The sequence below is a fragment of the Exserohilum turcica genome, assembly GCF_000359705.1.
Source record: "Exserohilum turcica Et28A unplaced genomic scaffold SETTUscaffold_4, whole genome shotgun sequence".
In the NCBI taxonomy this organism is placed as follows: domain Eukaryota; kingdom Fungi; phylum Ascomycota; class Dothideomycetes; order Pleosporales; family Pleosporaceae; genus Exserohilum; species Exserohilum turcicum.
In genome coordinates this window covers 2,066,409-2,072,499 of record NW_007360247.1, presented here as the reverse complement: position 1 = coordinate 2,072,499, position 6,091 = coordinate 2,066,409, and positions in this window count along the sequence as shown.

Genomic DNA, 6,091 nt, shown 5'->3' with positions numbered 1-6,091 from the left:
TGATAAATCCATTGTAACGTGAGATCCATGGCCGTCAAGGACAAGTAATCGATAGGAGGATCGAGCATTCGCCTTTCGTACTACGATCAAACACCCTGCTGCAGCCACGCGAGGCCTATCTCATTGTTCGTCCCATCCAGAAGGTGATGAAGATATTCGAATTTGGTGGATGTCTGGATCAAGGGCCTGCAGCCAGGTGTCCTGTATCGATCCTGAGGCTGATTGATATATGAGGGCAGGCTCAAGGCAAGATCCATCTGCGCAGATACAGGCTAACAGCGTTATCCACTGGCGTGAGCCATCCTGTATCGTAGTCCTCCTCCTTATGCCCTCGTACGAGGCCTTACTAAAGATCCTCCTTGAACGACTTACGATACCAAGCATGAAGCCCTTCTCATCCATATTGTAGATATGACGCGCCTCGACGTGATATTGATTAATTTTATCGCGTAGGAGGCTAAAGTAGAGGTTGTATTTACTTCTTAAATCTGCTTTGTGGCGACAGTTATCAAGGCCTTTTGCCCACCTTGAGGTAAGTTGATGAGGATAGCGCTGGACGAAGCGACTAGCCCAGTGTACTCCAACCTCAGTCTTGGCGATCTGTGAGGCAAAATTGCGTATCATTGGCTGAGTAGGTAGTAAGCCTCTATCTATTAGTCGATTGATATAGGCGATTAGGGCCTGCTCCTGCTGTGGGTGGAGGAGCTGCCGTTTTTGGCCACCTATCGCGCGTGAGGCGTGTAGGCCTTGGTGTCTTCGGGTAAGCGTAGATCAAACAACACTATATTTTTTTGCAATATCTGTATACGAAAAAGGCTCATCAGGTCCTAGGGCATTAATAGCTGCAAGCGCAGCCTCAATATTAGCCATGGTGGTGGGGATACGACGCGTTGAGGTTGAGGTGGTTGTAAGGCGCGCGCGCACTTTGTGGTCGCGCGCACTTTGTGGTGGGGCTAGTTACACTATCTATCTCAACTGCGCAGGTACGAGCGTTGTGTCTAGTCTGCTTGCAACGCCCGCACCGCCGCTCTCCTCGCACCCTCTTCAACGCACTCTCACCATCACCACGACTGCTACCCGCCTGTTCAGCTAATACTTCTTGTACTTCGCCTACAGTAAGAGTCTCTTCTGTCTGTACGTATCGCCGCTTGCGGTTCTTACGCTTATTTGCTGTGTCTAGAGCCTCTCGAAGAGCAGCTACTTCCTCCCTTATAAGCGTCATCTCATGTGCTATTTGCTAAGCCCCTTTACTTAGCTGTACAACCTTCTCGTCAAGAGAATTTGCAGAAGACCTAGGGCGGTTTCTTACTCTCTGTCGAATAAGAGTACTTTGAGCCTCAACCTCGCGCGCGTTGCGTGGTGTCTGCGCCTGCCAGGCGGCTGTCCGTCGTGGTGATTGTACTGGCGTCTGCACCACTACATCAAGCTTAGATAGCACAGCCTGTGGGTTATGTGGGACTAGACCAGCGCCTCTGAAGCCAGCTTGGATATTCTTCTTTGTAATAGACTGCTCAAAAGCAGCCTTAAAGGCTAGTAGGAAGGTCTCCTTGCTGATATAGTGGGTGCGGTTGCGTGCCAAGCCTGAAACAGCGTCGCCATACTTGCGCTTTAATGGCGAGAAGCAGGCGACGTTAAGAGGCTGCAACAGGTAAGACGAGTGTGGAGGCATGCAGAGAAGAATAATATTCTTCTCCTTGCAAAGATCTTGAAAATCGATAGAGCAGTGGCTCTTATAGCCGTTAATAATAAGCAGTTGATACCCACCTACAGTATGCCTCTTTGTATAGGTATCAAAGTGCTCTAACTAGGCAAGACTAAGCTAATTATTCGTCCAGCCATTAGGACTGACTTCAAGAACCCAGTTAGCAGGCAAATCCTCAAACTAGACGTTGATAAGCACCTTGCCCGCAAAGACAACAAAAGGTGGTATTTAGCGACCCAACGCGCCCACGCCTTAGATCACAGTAACCCACTCACGGTTGCCTGGCTGTACCTATTTCTTTTTCCTATATCCTTCTAAGCCTGTGATAACTAACTGTGATAAAATCTTGCCTATCATAAAGCTAGTTTCGTTAAAGTTGTAGATATCATCGTCCACAATACCCTACTTCTGCTTTGTCGCCTGGACTAAGTCAAACCAGCGCTGGATAGCCACTGGATCCTCGCAGGCGGCTCGCTGGTGATCATAGGGACAGCTCCAGCGCGTACGGAGCTCAGGAGTCCGCTTAACAAAGTTGTTAACCCAGTTCTTGCCAACAGGGTTGCCATCACGCTCCTCTAACAGTTTATTAGCTATTGCTCGAACCTTAGCCTTTATAGGGGCAAATCCTCGCGTAGACTCTTCAAGAATACGCCTAATAATAGCCTCCTCTTCTAGCTTATTTAGGCGCTTTGAATTTGGTTCGCAGTCGCGTCGAAAGCGCTTTCTAGCGCGTTGGTCTTAGAGAGTAGTTCGAGGCACGTTATAGATAGAAGTAGCACGTCTTTAGCTTTAAACACGTTGCGATTAGACGTTAAAAAGAGCAAGTTAAAGATTAGATTTAGAATAGATTAACAAATGATTGTGTGGTTGAGACATAACGCGTTATAGTGTTAACGTCGACGCGCTGGTACAAAGTGGCCGACTCGCTTGGGTGGCCGACTCGCTTATGAACCACGTTATAGAGTTGTAAGGTTAATAGTTATAGTAGCTAGCAGTAGCTAGCAGGCTAGGGTTAGAGGTAGTAATAGGTAATTAGTGTTTTAAGTTGCTAACGTTACGTAACCTAAGGTAGTAATACTACAATTATAACTACTATTATTATAATAATAGTAAGTGTTAGTAGAGGGTAACGTAATATATAAAAATAGAGCTTTAATACTAAAAAGTTTATATATTTAATAATATAGCATACGCTTAAGCTTTACAAGACCCTAGATAACCTAGCAAAAAATAAAAGCAGCTAAAGCTGCACCTCTTTTTAGCTCTGTCATGGGCTGTAGGAATGTTTATAAATACTAACGTTAAAGCCTGTAGACTAGGAGTTGAATATCACTTCTACTAATAATCTATAATTAGCAGAGCTACGTCTGATTATAAGAGAGATTGTGATTAATAAGGTGATAGTATGCCGGTGCACAGGGTCTCAGTGAGCCTTAGATAAGCACAGCAGGTAGCAGACACAGAATACTAACATCTCTTGGAAATTTCCAGTCTTACGATACGGTTGTTAGTGATGTTACACGGGGGTCGGCTATACTTCTCTGGTCTCGGTCCGGGTTAGGGCGAGTAGACTAAAGCGGTAGTCCGTGTGATTGTTTGCGAAGTGCTATGTGGAAAAGAGTTATAGGATTTAACCAAAAGAATAAATAATCAATTCTATACTAAGATAGAATAACTAGTATCAATCTGTGTAAGAGATGAACTATTCTGAAGTTGACCACAACGAGTGTAATAATGAAATCCAACCCATTCTTATACCCATTGCCTTAGGTCCTGCCATCTCGTCCATCTCTCTCACGCGAGATGGCACAGATGGCACTGCCATCTGGTTTCCTGCTGCCATCTCAGATGGCCAGCCTTGGCGAGATGGCACATCACGTGACCCCAAGCCCCGCGATGATCATTACCTTCTGACGTGGACGTCCATAGGCTCCCTGCCTTCCGTCCGTTTGTCAAGGAAAGAATCCTTCCTGTTACCTCGTAACAAGTGACTTAGCCCTATGCCGCTAGGCTATAACAACTAAAAAGGTACGAGTAATTAGCGTTTTGCTAATTCTCTGCATAGGATAGTTAGTATATATTATTAGCTATACTTAATATTATCCCCTCCTTTACTAGGGCCTAGTCCTTAGGCCTTGCCTATAAGTAACTATTAGGGATCTTCTTATATACTAGACCTTCTAGCAGCTTATAGAATGCTAGAGCCTAGCTATTCTTTAGTCCTTAGGACTAGCTATACTATAACTAGTACTAGCTAGAATTAAACCTAGCACCTTTAGCGGACGATAGTAGCCCTAGCAGAACGCTAATTACTATGTTAGTGACTTAGCCCTGTGCCGCTAGGCCATAACAACCAAAAAGGTACGAGTAATTAGCGTTCTGCTGATTCTCTGCACAGGATAGTATATATTGTTAGCTGCACCTAACAACGGTTGCAGTGATTAAGCAACACTCCCTCCCCGAAACTCTGTTTTAGGAGGGAGAAGGCAAGCAGAATATTGTTTTTTCTATTTGCTAAGAAGATATCGCAGTTCTACACTCCACACCCGTACAATAGGCCTGTGCAGAGCACGGGCAATTTCATTCAAATCTTACTGAAGTAGCCTTTCGGTCTGAGCAGTGCTGACGTAGTCTTACATACTCTTACTTTTTGTATATTGATGATTTTTCAATAACAAACTGTATGATGTAATACTCACTAACCTATTTAGCATACTAATAGTTGTATATATACCTCAACAAGTCTCTCAATATGCACGTATATTTTAGTGTAAATAATACCTCTCTACTCTACCTGGTCAAAGCTGGCAAGATGGTGTAGACAAAGATTATCCTTTTTTCCAGTATACCTCTTAGATTCTTGCTCAATACTTACCTGGGTTGCTAACTTTAACAGGTATTCTCTACCTCCCCTTCTGTGTCCTTGGATCAGGGACTGGTTACATGACCCTTTGTCTTAATCCCAAAGGGTCATCGAGTGGCTATACTAAAAGGTATGTTAGAACTTGTTCTTCAGGCTATTGATAATAGTCTAATGAATAATCACTAGCTGTTGTTCTAAAAGGTGGGATTTTGGCAACCATGGTGCTGGAGGAGACGATAATGTAATTTCTCGCACACCCTATAAGATTCACGCTTATCTTTTATAGTGCTGTGTTCCTGATAGTGGCGAAACAGGGTTTAAGAGATGTATGTCATCTTTCGTTATGATTTCGATATTCTAATATTAGTTTAGGCTGCGAAGCTCATACTGGGTATAAAATAGCCACCTACAAAAACGAAGCATGTGAATGGTGGTAAGGGTAGGGGTTAGGTTTAGGTGTAATGTCGCAGGGGGTCCATAAAACATCAGGAAAAGTCACATCAACCCAACAAGAGGCTCTCCTCTACAGAGCAGAAGCTTATATGTATAAGGATTGAAATCAATAGAAAGTTATTCGCTACCATGATCATGGTGTTTATACTACCTATTCAAGAATAAACATCCCTACAACCCGTAACAGAGCTAAAAAGGGGTGCAGCTTTAGCTGTTATTCTAGCTATTCAGGGCGTTCCAGCTGCTCTAGTTGTACTGCTGTTCTAGCGTTCTGGCTGCTCTGGCTGCCCTGACTGTGCTGGCTGTTCTCGCCGCTCTAGCTGTACTGGCGTTCTGGCTGCTCTAGCTAGGTACAGGTACCTATTGGTTGCTCTGGTTGTCCTGGCTAAATAGATGGTCGGTGATCGGCTCTCCGCTTAACCTGCATGGACGCGCAATGACCCAGGACGCGCAATAACCCACCCCACCAAAAAACCTATTGCAAAAGATGAGGCTGTACAGCCACCCACAGTCGCTATTATTACGAGATTTTATAGTGTTATAGTAATTATAGCATTGCAATTATAATAGGCTACTTATATCTACTTAGTAGCTTAGTAGTGCGGCTATAGCAGGTGGTCCAAGTTAGGACAGCTAGTGCAGCCACCTTAGCTTGTACATGAGATGAATTAACAACAACACGTTTCTAACGCTTCTGCTTTTGAGAGGAGCCTTGTAAGGCTTTGCGCTTACCCCTTTAGGATAATTGTATAGCTTTTTTAGCCTCCCAGGCTGCCTTTTGAGCCTCCTTTTGAGCCACCTTGGCGGCTCTCTCCTTCTCTCTCACCTCCTTGAGCCTCTCTCTCTCAACACGCTTCTCCTGGGCTATTTGAAGCTTGTACAATTGAGCTTGTCTCCTTAACTCAGATCTCTTAGCTTTCTAGAGTTGTAATTGCTATTGTTCTTATTATCATTCTATCTTATCCTCCTTGGCTTGGCGAACCTTCTTAGGAGACTAAAAGACAGCTCCTCTATGGTACTCCTCAGGCCTATTAAGTTGAAGCGTGTAGCTCTTCTTTTGGTGTCTCTTTTTA